The sequence below is a fragment of the Prosopis cineraria genome, unplaced genomic scaffold (assembly GCF_029017545.1).
Source record: "Prosopis cineraria cultivar Desert tree isolate PC_DT_omini unplaced genomic scaffold, ASM2901754v1 PC13, whole genome shotgun sequence".
Lineage (NCBI taxonomy): Eukaryota > Viridiplantae > Streptophyta > Magnoliopsida > Fabales > Fabaceae > Prosopis > Prosopis cineraria.
The window spans coordinates 33,339,604-33,356,006 of NW_026555344.1; the positions used below are offsets into that span (position 1 = coordinate 33,339,604).

The 16,403-nt window shown below is 29.7% G+C and overlaps 1 pseudogene; it reads left to right on the plus strand.

Annotated features, from left to right (window-relative positions):
* Positions 1-4,967: 4,967 nt before the first annotated feature.
* On the plus strand, positions 4,968-7,218 carry LOC129290038 (feruloyl CoA ortho-hydroxylase F6H1-3-like; annotated as a pseudogene).
* The last annotated feature ends 9,185 nt before the right edge of the window (positions 7,219-16,403 follow it).

Sequence of the window (16,403 nt, forward strand, 5' to 3'; positions counted from 1 at the left end):
TATAAATAATTATTTTATTATATTAAAAATATATTTATAATAAAAATATGAGAGAAGTGGTGTTTCTTTTTCCTAAAAACGCCATCTATCTTCCACTATTTATAAAAAAATACATGACTAAATAATTTCATCAAATAAAATATATAAATAAATATTTATTATATTAAAACATTTATATAATAAAAATAAAAAAAATAAGATAGAGGTGGCTTTTCTAACACTTAGAAACGCCACCTCTATTCTAGTATTTATGAAAAAATATATTATTGAATAATTTCATCAAATTAAATATATAATAAATATTTATCATATTAAAACATTTTAATAATAAAAAATAAAAATATGAGAGAGGTGGCATTTCTAACACCTAAAAATGCCACCTCTCTTTCATTATTTAGTTAATAAAAATATATCTCTAAATAATTTCATCAAATAAAATATATAAGTAATTATTTTGTTATATTAAAAATATATTTATAGTAAAAATATGAGAGAGGTAGCATTTCTATCTGTTGGAAATGTCACCTCTCTTTCAATATTTATGAAAAAATAAATTATTAAATAATTTTATATTATCTATTAAATTCTTTTAATATGATTAAAAATTATTTATAAATATAAAGTTTTTAACAATAAGAAGAGAATTGGTATTTTTGGTGACTAGAAACACCACCTCTCTTTATTTATAAAATGAATATATTAAAAATAAGAAAGGTGGTATTTTCATGTTCTAGAAATGCCACCTCTTTGATCTTAATTAATTAATTATGAATATATTTTTTATTAATGAATTAAATAATTATATTTAAATTATTATATGATCTAATAAAACACTACAGGTAAATTAAAACGAAATAGAAAGGTGATGTTTTATTATTGAATTGTCACCAATAATATTACAAAACTCAATGTTGTGGCATTTTATTTAATAAATGCCACCTAATATTATTTATTTAAATTGAAAATAAAAAAATTTAAAGCAGTAGCATTTGAAAAAAGAAATGCCACTAAACATCTTTAGAGTTAATATCAGTGGTGTTTTTTTTTATTGCTACAAAATATATGCTATTAACTCTCATTTTTGTAGTAATGATTCATGAATTTATGCATTGATGGAATACCTCAAAGGTAACATGATTTTGGGAAATTACAAATAGATACCATATATCAAAAGAATGGAATGATAACATTTGGCTTCAAAGGTTCAACTTAATTACACTCAGTGGTGGAACCAGGCATTTAAGGGGAGCAATGCGATGTATTTTCTTAAAAGTTAAATGCTCAAAAAGGATAATTTAAAATTTTAATTACATATTTTATAATTATTCTCCACTTGATTTTTTGTTTTGTACGTAATATAAATATAATAATTTTATGGGTTAATAAACAATATACCTTCTAAATTATTATGTGAGTAATGTTTTGAACTTTAAACTTGTGAAATATGCAAAAAAATTTCTCAATTTTTAAATTTCTAGTATCTTAAACCCCATCATTAAATAATAAAAAATAACTGTTACTTTTTAGGTTGTGAAGCCTACTCACACATCAGTAATAGTGAGGAGGAATGAATCTATATCAACATGTGAGTAAGCCCCACAATTAAAAAATAAAAGGCCATTTTCTACTATTTAACTATGGGGTTTCAAGTGCTTAAAATTTAAAAGTTAAAAATAGCTTTGATACATTTCATGAGTTTATGGTTTGATATGCTATTCATTCAATAATTTAAGAGGTATATTGCTCATTAACCCTAATTTTATTGTTGATCTTATTAAAAGTATTTCCTTAAATATAAACCTACCAAACTATTATTTCAATAGTGCTGCCCATTTTTCATGATCTCTTGAACCAAAAATAAGTTTTTTTTTACTAATGTAATGGCAATATGTAAAATCATTGCTGATTTTAAAAGAAAGCTAATTGATAAATGTCTTTTAAATTAAATATTGTTATACATATCAATAATAAAAGTCTAAAATTGATTATCAAGTATTATTAAATTAATTAACATATATATGGAAAAAGATCTAGATTTATAGGGGGTGCAAAATCTTATGGCTATAGAGGGTACAAAGTATCAATATTTATACCACTTTCATTTAATTTCTCAAAGCATGCCCCCTTAACTATACATGACTTAATTTGCCACGGATTACAATTAGGTTATAATTTTTTTTTTTTGAAAGAGTTGTAAATATCAATTCATATAGACTTAAAACTTTGGAATTTTGAATTGCAAATAAAACATCAAATTTACAACTAAAATTACATATTCAAAGTTATTTAAATCAATATTTACAATCACTTAAAATTATTATTCACCATGTCAAACAAGCAATCAACAACAGAACGTTGATGCCATGTGAACATTTTTGTTAGTCAAATAAAATGATCAAATTAATAATAACTTTTTGAAATTATTAAAAATCAACTTTAGGATGCTAAGTATTCATTGACTAATATTTTAAAAATAAAAAGTGACCCATAACCCAATTATTTGTACCAACGTGGATGTCACTTGGAATACCACGTGGATATATATGATCAAGTAAAATGACTTAGCGGTCCAAGCAAATGGCATGGACAAAATTAGCCTATTTTTAAACATTTAGAGAAAAATTATCAAAAATTGAGTTCATAACACCAAGTATCTCTCTACTAATACCTCAAGGGTAAAAGTGACATTTAACCCTTAAATTTTGGAGTTCTAAATATCATTATCCTTCTTAACTGATTCAGACTTCTTTTATTGAATAAACTATAAATCACTCTTTACTCCTCAACGAGGGAGCACCTAATAACTTTGTTGGGAGTAGGGCACAACTAACTACCGTAACTAATCTTACAGGTGGCCAACAACGTGCCAAAATATAGGCTCAGCGTCTACATCGCATATAGAGAGAGACACACAACTCACACCCCACCCCCCTCTTGATTGTATCATTGTGATGCCGATTTGATGTGCACCACAAAAAATAAATTTGTTACAAAACAAAAAACATATAAACGTAGCCTCTTAAGAAAATAACAATCAAGGACCTTTACATAAAATTTATATCAATTAAAAATAAATTATTGTTAAAACTTGAATGAAAAAAGCCTGAATAGATTGTTATTAATTTAGAATTAATTATTGTCAAAATTTAAATAGATACTTATTGATAAAAAAATAACCCAAATTAACAAGTATATATTTAACTTTTGATAATAATTAATTTTTGACTGATATAAATTTCATACAGAAATTCTTAATTGCTACTTTTTCTAGTCCCTCTTTATTTCATGAAGATGTTAATTAACATATAGTATAAAATATTTTTTTAGTTTTTGGCAATTCAAAGAGGTCTTGTTGGACCAAATATATTCTAAAAAGAAAAAAGTCATTCACCTACTGTACTCATGAGTCATACTCGCCTCCCCAGCCCCAACAAACCCGCATTTTACTCTCTCAAATTGCCTATAACTCTTGGTTTTGATGGGAAAAAATGGGAGAGAAAACTAGGCTAAAACTCTTACCTTCTATTTGAATAGAAAGAAAAGTTGAGAAGAAAAAAAAATGAGAGGAAAGAAAATAAAGATAAGAAAAAATTAAAAAGAAAATATTATCACTCTTCCTGTTTGAATAGATAGGAGAAAATAAGAACGAAAGAAAATAAACAGATATCATAATAATTATAATGTTCTTATATCAAAATATATCATGTTTTATGTAATTATATTTGTGAAAATGAATTGAAAGCAAAAATTATATTAAAATTAACATGATCAAATTAATTGAATATCAAATTATTTGTTAAAAATATATTTTTATATTATATTTTAAAATTAAATTAATGTAATTCTAGATACTTGATCTAGCCAATGGCTAAATTATTTAATTAAATAGTTAAATTAATGTAATTTATAATCATAAAAGTTAAAAATTATAAGCCAAACTGTTTAATTAAAATTAAATTAATGTAATTAAGTAGTCTCTTGAGAGTTAGAGCGCAAAATAAATAAGAGAGAGGGTAGACGGTGAAAAAAAAATTTACTCCTAAAATCTCTCTACTTTTGAAGAGAAAAGAAGGAAGGAAAAAACAGTGAGTCCCACACCCTATTTTTCTTCAACTTTTTTTTTTACTCTCATTTTTTCTTCCCTATCCAAACAAGAAAAAATTTGTTTTCTCTCCATATTTTCTTTCCTCCCATATTTTCTTCCCAACCAAACAAAGCATTAAAAATAATGAAAATTTATTGTTATTTTGGAAATTTTTTTTATAGTTTTGTCTTTTCTCTATTTATTTCTCACTTTTCCATCCAAACAAGCTTAAGAATTTTTTGGAATTAGAAGAAAATATGGAGGATAAGATTCTATGAAAAATATTAGAGGAAACCAACATTTTTACTCTTATTTTCTCCTATTTTCTCTCAGAGAGGAGTAAAACTAAAGAAAAAACTTTTTGCCGGGAGGAGATTTTTTTTTTACTTTTCTCAATTAATTTTATTTTCTTCTTATATTTTCTTCCTATTTCAAACATAGAAGGCACAACTAACATTCTTTTTCTTAAAAATATTTATTTTGGTGTACCAAACATGCTATCTAGTTCATTACAAGGTTCTATAAAGATAAAATTATATATGTCTCAAGTTATTTACAAATAAAACTTATAAAATTTAGAAACGAATCACAACTAGATCCTTTGGGACCTACTCCCCTAAGTATACTTTAAAATTAGGGTATAAAGATAATAATACTCCTATTAAAAATATATTTTACATCAATTAAATAATTTACCATTACTTCATTTAAATAAAATGTCTAACATTCATGCAGGGGCTTAGTTGTCATTTAAGTAAAAGATGAAATAATTGACAGTTTGACTACTCTTCTTCCTCTGGGTATACGTACATTATGAAGATCTCTCTCTACAATTCCTCTGTACAAAACTACACTAAAATCCTCGCTATTAGATAGATTTGCAATGGAATCTACCCAATTCACAACAACAGGACCTTCTATTCTTACCGAATTTGTACTTTTCAAGGCCATGGGGTGAAGGGACTGTCCGATATGGGACTCAAGACCCTCCCAGAACAGGACGTGCAGCCATTAGAAGAAAGACCAAGCAGCTTCAAGATCGTGCCTGATCATCAACAATCCATCCCCATAATCGACATGGCCCATTTGGAAGACCCAGAAGTTGCAGATATGATCTGTGATGCTGCTGAGAAGCACGGTTTCTTTCAAGTTGTGAATCATGGCGTGCCTCTGCAAGTTCTGGAGAATGTTAAGGCTGCCATTTACAAGTTCTTTGAACTGCCAACCAAAGAGAAGATGAAGTACTCGAAAGGGAAATCACCTTCTCATAATGTTATGAATATTCTCTTTGTCTTTCTCTATTTTTTTTACAGGGTTCAAGACTATTTGATCTACTCTTTTTATTGGTGCCTCCCACATCTTTTTTTATACATGTCCAAACCATCATACCTACTTTCTCTTATATATACTCATTACAAATTTTATAATATTTTTGTGTATGCCGCCGATCTAAGTTGTACGGATATTGATGCGCGTACATATCCAATACGTCGATACTTTAATTTTTAAAAATATAAGATATGACATGTTTCCTATATGTGTATATATATTTATAAAAATATTAAAAATATACTTTTAATTTCAAAAATATTTAAATTAGCATACAAATGTAGTCCTTTATAATAATACCAAGTGAAAATATAATCATTAATTATAGTTTTATTTTATATATACCTAATTGCCTACCACCTAGTTCATATTAATAGGTATAGTATCAATATCTCCTCTTTCTCAACCATCGTAAGATTACATTTTCACATTTTTTATAATTAAAAAATATAATATTTATTCTTTTATTACATCCAAAATATATTTTTTAAGAAAAATCTAATCTTTGACTTTAAACGCAAATCAAAATATGATATTAGTAATAAAAAGTTTAATATTGCAAGTTTTAATAAATTTAATTTTTCTAAATTTTTGTTTTTCAAGAATTAATTAGCAATCTAGAAGTATCCGATACGAATCAAAAATTAAAATTTTTTAAAATTAAAAAAAATTATTTCAATACTTTATGGATATGTATCGAAGAAGTATCAGTATCAGATATGATTTCAGTATGAATACGTGAGGCAATTTGAAGTATCGATGCTTCATAGCCACCAATTCATCTCAACATTTTTATTTCTGCAACTCCAACGCAAATTTATGCACTTGTTATCTCTTTAAATCTTAACATTTACTACCACATAATATGACTAGTCTTGCAACAGTTTGATAAAACTTTCTTTTGAACTTATTAGGTATCTTTTAATCATAAATAACTCTTGTAACTTTTCTTCATCTAAACCACCTAACTTATATGTCTTATGCAATATCTCCATCAATTTTACCTTTATTTTGAATAATTGCTCTTAAATATTTAAATTTTTTTATTATTAACTGTTGAGTGCCTAACACTACCCTTCTTCTTTATTCAGGCTTGAGACTTGCTATAGATATAGGCAGAGTTGAATATATTAAAATACATATTCAATATAAATTTAATACCAATTGTAGTATTTATACTAACGTAATTCTACATTTAACTCAATGAATATGCTTCTTATTCTTATAGGGATGAAACCTTGGAATACATGAGAAAGACTTAAACACTGATCAAAAGGCTTGTGCAAGTGCTAATGAAGAGGCAAAATGTGAAAGAAATGGATGAAACAAAGGAATCACTCCTTATGGGGTCACAAAGGATCAACCTCAACTACTATCCCATTTGTCAAAATCCAGATCTGGTAGTAGCAATAGGTCATCACTTTGATGTCTCAACCCTGTCTGTCCTCTTCCAAGATGACTGACAGCCTCTACGTTCGAGCCAACAATAACAGTGAGCATTGGATTCAAATGTTGCCGATGCCCGGCTCCTTGGTGATCAACATTAGTGATGCCTTGCAGATAATGAGAAATGGATGGTATAGGAGTGCAAAGCATAGAGTGACAGCAAATGGAAGCAATGTTAAGGTTTCAGTGCCTATTTTTTTGCAAACCGTAAACCCTCAGATGTGATAAGACCTTTGCCTGAAGTGGTGGCAAGTGGGGAGAAGGCATTGTATAAGAATGTTTTATGTGTAGACTATGCGAAGCATTTCTTTATGAAAGCTCATGATGGGAAGTTGACTCTTGAATTTGCTAAGTTTTAGTGGTTTTAATCATTTTATGAGTAGATACTACTGTAGGACAGACTTTTAACAACGATTATTTTAGACTTTTAACATTGGTTATTGAGGGAAAGTGAAAAATTGGGAAGCAAAAAGTAAATATTTAACGTCAGTTATGTAACCGACATTAAAATACTTTCAATGTTGGTTACAATTATAACCCACATTGAAACTATGTTATAATTCAATTTTTTTTTCAAAATTGGACTTTTAACTACAGTTCTAGAAAAACTGTGGTTAAAAGTCTTTTTAACTACAGTTATCACATATAACCATGGTTAAAAGTCGTTTTTAACAACAGTTTTGTGAGATAATTGACATCAAAAAAACTATGTAAAAAAATTCAAATAATTCCTTTGACATCAGTTATTAAATAACCGACGTCAAATATCTCAACTTATTTATGCTTTTTCCACTGCTTTATTTCTAACCACAGTTTTTTTTTTAAACTGACATTAGAAGGCGACATTAAAGACATAATTTCTAGTAGTGGGAAAAGAAGGTTTGTGAGGTTCTATATATAAGATTTATGGTGTAAAAATATGAAATAAATAATTAGAGAGCCATTGTTAACTGTAAACTTAGTGTGTAATGCCAATGTGACATGTAATTAGTTTCCCTTGTATTTTTTTTTTTAAATTGTGTATATCATATGATCACCATACTCCCTCTGGTCCTATTTATAGGGTAGAGAGAAGAGAATATTTTTAGTCTTATTTATAAGTTACGTCATTAAATTTTCATCACAAATTTTCTCTTTCACCCTTCAATGAATGTTAGAGAGAGAAAATATGTTATTAAAGTATAGATATTTAATAAGGACAAAGTTGAGAACTTATTAAATTTTAAGACAGAGTTAATGAGTTTTAAATTTTTTCTTGATACTGATGAAACATGTTAAAAGTGACTTATAAATAGGATCAGAGAAGTATATCTCAATGAATATAAATATAAATTAAAAATATTGATATCTATTACTTTATATGATACTTTTTATTTGTTTACTATAAATATAAATTAATGTTCACTTTGAATCAATTATAGAAATAAAATATAAAAGTTATAAAAAGAACCTACTACTTGTTTAAATTTAAAAGATATGTGATTTTTAATGTCACGCCACAAAATGTAGGTGTGATCGACATGAGATATATGTACATACACACATCTCTAAAGTCTCAATTAAGGAAAATTTTGAATTAATACATCTAATACAATATCAATATGACTATATATATATATAGGGGTGGGTGTGTGTGTGTGTAATTTTACTTTTCACATTAATCCAAATATCAAACTTTTGATAGAAATTTTAGTAGTATCTCTCCTATAAATAGGACCTCTCAAAATCTCTACAACAAAAATTATATAATATATAACAAAGAGCATTAGGATCCTAACTATAATCAATGTGGAGCACCCTAAATTATGTTTCTAAAACATGATACATAGATTTTAGAATTTACATCAAAAGGAAGATATTCTCAAAACAATCTTCTAGTCAATTCAACAATGGTCCTTCAGAAGTCACCAGGGAGGTGCAACATTAGTTATACTATTTGAGACTAAATAAAATATTTTTCAATAAATAACATCCCAACATTTATAAAATTTAAAAGGATAAAATGAATAAATAACAATAATCATAAAAGTTTGAGAGAAAACAATTTCATATAAATGTTTCATAAACTTTGAAATTAAGAAATTATATATAGTATTAAATAAAATGTCAACCATTAAATTTATAATAACAAATATCCTTATCACTTGATCGCAAGAAGATAAATAAATAGAGTAAATAAATATAATAACAGTAGGTAATCACCAAATAATTTAAAAATTATGTTTCTAGAAATTTATCAGAATAATTAACAAACGTAGATATACAGTCCATGAGGGTGAATAATTGAATGCAACTTATGCCATGAAGATAAATGTGGACATACAATCTATAAGAATAACTAACCAAATATGATCGAAGCCATGAAACAGACATGGATACATAATCTATGAAGATAGCTAATCAAACATGATCGAAACCACAAAATAGTCACAAGTATGAGACCTATGAATAACAGACGTGAGAATAGAGCTCACGAAAATCAAACTATAACTAGTCATTAATTATGGTGTGCCAAGAGTTAACGGAACTGTCATTAACAACTAGCATTCTAAAATTAGTCCCTCAATAAAAACCAATCATACATGGGTCTAAAAATTAATATTAATAAATCATTTCTCAACTCATAAATCAAACATTATTGTTGATGTCAAATAATTAAAAATACCAAATCATAAAGTAGTTTTATCTTTCCCTTTCAAAGCTTAATAAAATGAAAGTAGTTCCTTAAAAAAATTAATAGCGAATAACAGAAATGAAGTTACATCAATATGCTTGTGAAAGTCTAACAATATTTGACAAGCTTATAAATCAATTACTCTCTTAATAAGGCTCAAGGTAAATTACCATTATGGCCACTTAATACTGAATAACAGAAATGAAGTTACATTAATATGCTTGTGAAAATCTAACAATATTTGATGAGCTTATAAATCAATTACTCTCTTAATGAGCTCAAGGTAAATTACCATTATGGCCACTTGATATCCATCATCTTGGTCCTTAATCAAATGCTCTCATAATGTTCCAAGCACATCGTCTCAACATAGATATGATGCACACAAGGACACAAACACACACATAAAAAACATATTTGCATATCCATATGTTCGTGAAAAACCAAGTGGCCTAAACATTAAAATTTAATTAAGATTAACTTGGTTAAGTTTAGGCACTCACTTAAATAAAATTTCTTCATTCAAACATTTTGTCAAACACTTTATGTGCAAAAGAGAAAAATCAATATAACAAACTTTTTAAATCCCAAACACTTGCCTAATAAATTTTCAAGAACTTTTGTTACGTGATTTTTTCAAATTGTCAGTCTAGCTATTATGTTTCTTGAAAAATACTCTTCCAAAGTCTCAAATGAAAAGGAAAAAAGAAATTTTGGAGCATGAGAAATGAGAAGGATTTTCCAATGAATGAAGTAGGGATATTCTAAATTTCAATAACATCTATTAAAATAATATTTATATTAATTCTACATATACTTTTTGGCTGCATGTACCTGTCATTAATCATCCATAGTTGTCATGTCTTTTGTCCTTAGGAAAATTACAAGGAGGTCCCACACATCAAACTTAAATACTCATAGGTCCCATAAATAAGCCAAACTACTATGAAGTTCCATGGTCCTTAGGGATAAATAATATTAAAACTAAAAAGACCCATTTACCCTTGGCTTATTAAAAGGAAAAAAAAAAGAAGGAAAGAGGAAAGAAAATTAGTTTTCACACGTGAAAGAGGCAACAGTAGCTGAGATGGATCTTGCAATCATCCTCGAAATGGCATATAAAAGGATTAACTTATAGCTAGAAGATAAACCCATTCTTGCAATCATCTTTAGTTTAAGGTATGCAGGAGTCTGTGAAGGAAGAGGGCCCACGTTCAAACATTCTTGCACCCAGGTTCGAGCTTCAAAGAATCTAATATTGTGACCTCATGGAAGTAAGTAAATGATGAGATTAGTTTGCATATACTCCCTGTTAATCATTTAATCTAGTATTTTATGGTTTGTTGGTAGAATAGGGTTTTCTCTTTCTCTCCTTATAGGTATATAAGTCATCGGTAGTCTCTCTCTCTCTCTCTCTCTTGGTCAATATATCTATCATGGGTGGTCACTGGGATTGCATTAGTAATAGTTTATTCCAGAATCTAGTGCTACCTGATTCAACTGATAAGTCTATCATGAGATAGTAAGATATGTTGTTAACAGCTGAAGCATAAGTTGTCAATATGCTATGGATAGTTGTCAATATGTTGTGTGACGTGTAGGTTGAGAATACCTTGTTTGTGTTGTTAATAGATGAAGCTTAAGTTGTTAATATGGCATGAGCAGTTGTTAATATGTTGTGTGCAGCATAGGTTGACAATATCTTGTGTGTATTGTTAATTGCTGAAGTTTAAGTTATTAAAATGCTGTGGGTAGTTGTCAATATATTATGTATGGTGCAGGTTGACATGAAAGATGGCTAGTACTTTTGGAAACATCTATTATGTTTTTTTATATAGGAGAAAAAATTGCATATAATGGCCAAGGTAGTATGCAATATGTGAGTGGAAGTGTAAGAACAAGAAATATAAAGGAAGGGACAAGTTATGAAGAATTGAGAAGAATGTTATCAGCAATTATGGGATGTGAAAACATTCAAAATGAGATAAAGTTCACACTTATCATTGACAGAAGCACACTTATAGATCTCATTGATGATAATGGAGTAGAACATTTAATTAAGTACAATGAAAAAAGTGGATGTGTATATATAATTGCAAATTAAAATGACACTACACAAGCATCAATGGATGAACCAATTGAGTCCCAACATGTGTAAGTTGTGTTAATTATTTTTGTTAACATATATAATATTAAAATGTAGTATTACTAATACGCTCGGATTGTAATTTTCTATAGGATTGATAATTTATTGGGAGGTTAAAAGGAAGGGTCTTTATCTCCACGTAGTTTGTATCCTGAGATTGAAGACTTGCTATTAGAATGTGCTGTATAAATAATGCTTACATTAATACCTAAAATGAATTCAAAGAAATGCAAGGACTTGTTTGTAGGTAAAGGCTAAATCTTTACTGATGCAATGGCCTTTAGAAAAAATTTGTATAAGTATAGTATTGGGCACAAGTTTTCATACCAGTTTAAGAAGAACAATTCAAAAAAGGTCATTGCTAAGTGCAAGGTTAAGGGATGTCCATGGAGTATTACAGCATATTCAATAGGAAAGCAAAGAGACTTTTTAAGGGTAACAAGATTCAATGGCAAGCACGTCCACAATGCACAGGACAAGCTTATTATTTCACATCAGGCAAGAGTAGATTTAACTTCACCGATCATTGTTAATGCTTTAAGGTCTATTATAGATAAGAGCATGAATGATATTAGAAGAGACTTATATAGAAAGTATGGTATGCGATTGACATACCGTCAAGCCTATAGGAGAAGAGGCATTGCATGATATACATGGTCTTTTACAAGATTCTTATACGATAATCCCTTAGATTTGTGATAGATTAAGGGAAACTGATCCAACGATAGTTGTGAAATAAGATGCCTCCAATAGCAATAGATTTGAGAGGTTATTCATTGCATATAGATGCTGTATTTTGGGTTTTCTAGAAGGTTGTCGACACATACTTTATATAGATGGATGCTTTTTAAGTGGTCCATATAAGGGAACATTGTTGGCAGCTTCTGCTTATGATATGGACAATGACCTATTTTCGCTAGCATATGCTATTGTGAGTAGGGAAACATTTGAAGATTGATCTTGGTTTCTCAAAAATGTCAAAGATATCACAAGATCAGTTGAGATAATATTAGTTTCTGATAGGCATAATGCCATTATTGGGGCTGTGCAAGCTATTTTTGTGGCTAGAGACATGTATATTGCTATCATCATGTGAAGGAAAATTTTAGTGTTGAATATGTAAAAATCAATAGAGGTTAGAGGAAGATGTTAGGGAATAGCAAGGAGGCTGCACTCAAATTGCTTGGTGCTGTTGCTTATACTAGGCATGAGGAAGAATTTAGTATTGCCACAGGGAACCTTAGATTGTTTAGTCCATAATTGGCATAATGGGTTGAAGCTTAAGGGGATGTAGATCAACGAGAATAATGTAAGTTTCCTTATAAACGATGGGATAATACTATAACAAATCTTGTTGAACCATTTAACGCTTGGATTATGAAGGAGCAAAAGCACAATATTGATGTTTTAATACATAAGCATAGGGAGAAATTGGCAAACAAGATGCTAGCATCTAAAATAGCTATGATTAATTAGAAAGATAGGGTAGGACCTAATATAAAGGCAAAACTAATGGAGCAAGTTGTAAGGGCTGAAAATTTGCATGCACAATTTTATGAAAAAAATTGAATCTCAATACAAACATTTTCTTCTAATGGAATAATTCATTTGACTGTAGATATTGCAAAACATGAGTGCACTTGTTTAGCATAACAAATGAGTGGAATACCTTGTGCACATGCATGTGCAGTAATAAAGCCAGTTCATGAAAATGTGTACACATTTATGGATGAATGCTATAAGTTGAATCACAGCAGAAAATTTATGCTTGCAGCATGAGGCCTGTGTCCACACATGATATTCCACAGCCAAGTGCACTGACGGTAATAAATATGCTAACCTAAACATTCTTGAAGCCATCAAAGACTAGAAGGCCTCTAGGAACACCTAAGATGAAAAGATGTGAATCTCAATTTTAAAAGAAAAAGCTTTATCATTGTGGAAGATGTCATGAGGCTAGTAGCTTTATCATTGTGGAAGATGTCATGAGGCTAGTCATACTTTCAGGACCTGCAAGAACCTTAATCCATGTTGATTAATGTTGGGAAGATACAATTTTTTTGATTATGCAGTTGATATTTTTTTGTAACTGCATATGGTATTTTTTTGTAAATGTATATAGTATTTTTTTTTTTATAAATGCATATGAGAGTGTAGTATATCCATGCAACCTATATAGTTATTTTTGAAATGGGTTGTCAATATTATGTAAATGCATGGATGATGATGCTTGTATACCTGCTCTATATGTTCAAGTTGTAAATATTGGTGTAAGCCCTGTTGACAGTGAATGAATAAGAAGTTGTCATTCTCCCCACATGACTTATGAATCCCCTTTCCTAGTTGTCATTCCCTATTGCCCAATTATTAATGATAATTGTGCATTTGCAAAGGTTCTTGTCACTTATGAAACAATGTAAGTTGTGAATGCCCCTTACTCAGTTGTCGTTCCCCCATCCAACTTATCATTCCCCCTTTCCTAATTGTCATTCCCCCTTGCCCAGTTGTTAACAATAATTGTTCAAATTAAAAAGGCCTTGTTATACCTGAAACATAGTAAGTTGTGAATGCACGTCACTCAGTTGTCATTCTCCCTACCCAACTTGTCATTCCCCCTTTCCCTATTGTCATTCCCCTTTTCATAGTTATTAATGATTATTGTCCCAATTAAAAATTTCAACCACTGAACACCATGACATAAGCATTAAAAATAGTAATCACCATTGAAATTAGCATTTACAAAATGCAATATGCAAAATTATAGCTTTTACAAAGGTGATGACACTGTATAATCAAGTAAGTACAGCCACGGTACATTTACAAAGTGTAATTTCATAGTTAGCTCTACCTTGATTTGATCCTAAATGATATACATAGCTTGAGTAGCCCTTCTATCTTCTCTTCTTGTCTTTGTGGAATCTTGATAACATAGACATCACAATGGGTTCCTTCTCATTGTTGCGATGATTGATAAGCTACCACAATAGTTTAACCTTCATATGTCAAAGGTTGTCCTACAGGAATAAAACAATCATATTAGAAATATCTTGGGTTTATAGTTCGCAAGTTTTAACTAAGTAGTTCACAAGACATTCGTACGTCTGAGTATTCTAGCATCACATAACTGTCCTCATCCAAGTAAGTGTTATCCCACGATTGTAACCATATAATGACGTGTATGCCACACGAATGACTACATTCAGTATTTATGACAAAGGTACTGAATTAGACAGCTCAATAACAACCACAGCAAATTCAAACATAAGCTAAATCCATCAACTAAATAACACTTATGTATTCTTCTACACTCAAACTTTAGGCAAAATTACATCTGGCTTCGTGTCATCGCTAAATAAATCTGGTTTAACAGCAAGAGCATTTAGTGAAAATAGTCCCTCTGCACAAAAGTTAACAATGTCTATTAACAACAATGCATAAGGAAATGACAAGTCAACATAAAGTGACTGACAAGTACAGACATGCACAAGCATGTGCTAGCTTTTCCTTCACATTTGCTTATCCTATTTTTTTCCTTTTCTTCCCAATAAGCTTCTTACCCTTTTTAATATTCTCATCCTCTTTCTTTCTTCGTTCATACTCAGAAATATTCACCAATGAATCTAAGACATAGAAGTTCTTTGTCTTAGTCTCAAAGACATAGCACTACCAATGGCCAACAAATAGGGTAGGACTAAAGATGAAGTCATAATTTCCAATATTATATCCCAGGTACTCAAGTAGTATCTCTCTATTGTTGTCAACAACAATCTAGGACCAAGGGTTGTTTACCATTTTTCCCCTAAACTCTAAACCAAGAATGTGCCTCCTAACTCTGCCTTCATTCTCTTTTTGATCTCCAACCAATATCCTGGCAACCATTGTCATAAACTAAAATTAGCAAAATAGAATCACAAGAGCAGTAAATTAATATTCATACAATGGCAAAATGATTTCATTGACTATAAATTTCATACCCTATCATTGATCCATCTGGTTCTATTAAGACATTGAAGCTTAGCACGAGTTAGGAAATATCCATACATCTACATAAAGGTCCTGTTGAAGAAAAGAAAAACCATTTGATTAACAATAAAGTTTAGATGGTGTGTTTTTTCATCAAGTTTAATGACTTACGTTCCTCCCTCATCTTCATCACACGATGTTGTGCACATTTGAAATAAATTCTCATTCTCAACTAGTTTCCTCCTCTGACTAGGTCTGACCTAAGGAGACTTCATGATAGGTCTTTTATACCTTTGTGATCTCCTAGATCCTCTTACTTCTACAATCTGCAACTCTCTAATCCTTTCTGCAGCTTCTTTTTCTTTTGCTTTATCTTCATGTGTACTTAACTCTCCCATTTCCCCCTTCACTTATTTCCCTCCTTCATCCATGCTCTCATGTACACAAGTTGTCTACTCTCTTTTTCTTTCTACTTTTTCCTCTTCTCCTTCATCCCCATCCCATTCAAATTCTTCCTCATCTTTCTCTTCGCCCAATTTAGCATTCTCCTCAACTCTTTACTCATCTCCTTCTTCACCTTCTTTAGAGCTTTTCTTATCAACCTCTTCATCCTTTCCTTCACCTTCTTCATCCTCATTAGCCTCTTCTGAATTATCCTCATCAACTTCCTCTTCCTCTTCTCCGTCCTCCTCTTTAAAATCCTTATATGCTTCTTCTTCTATTTTATCACCTCTCCTTCTATCTTCTTAACATTTTTTGAA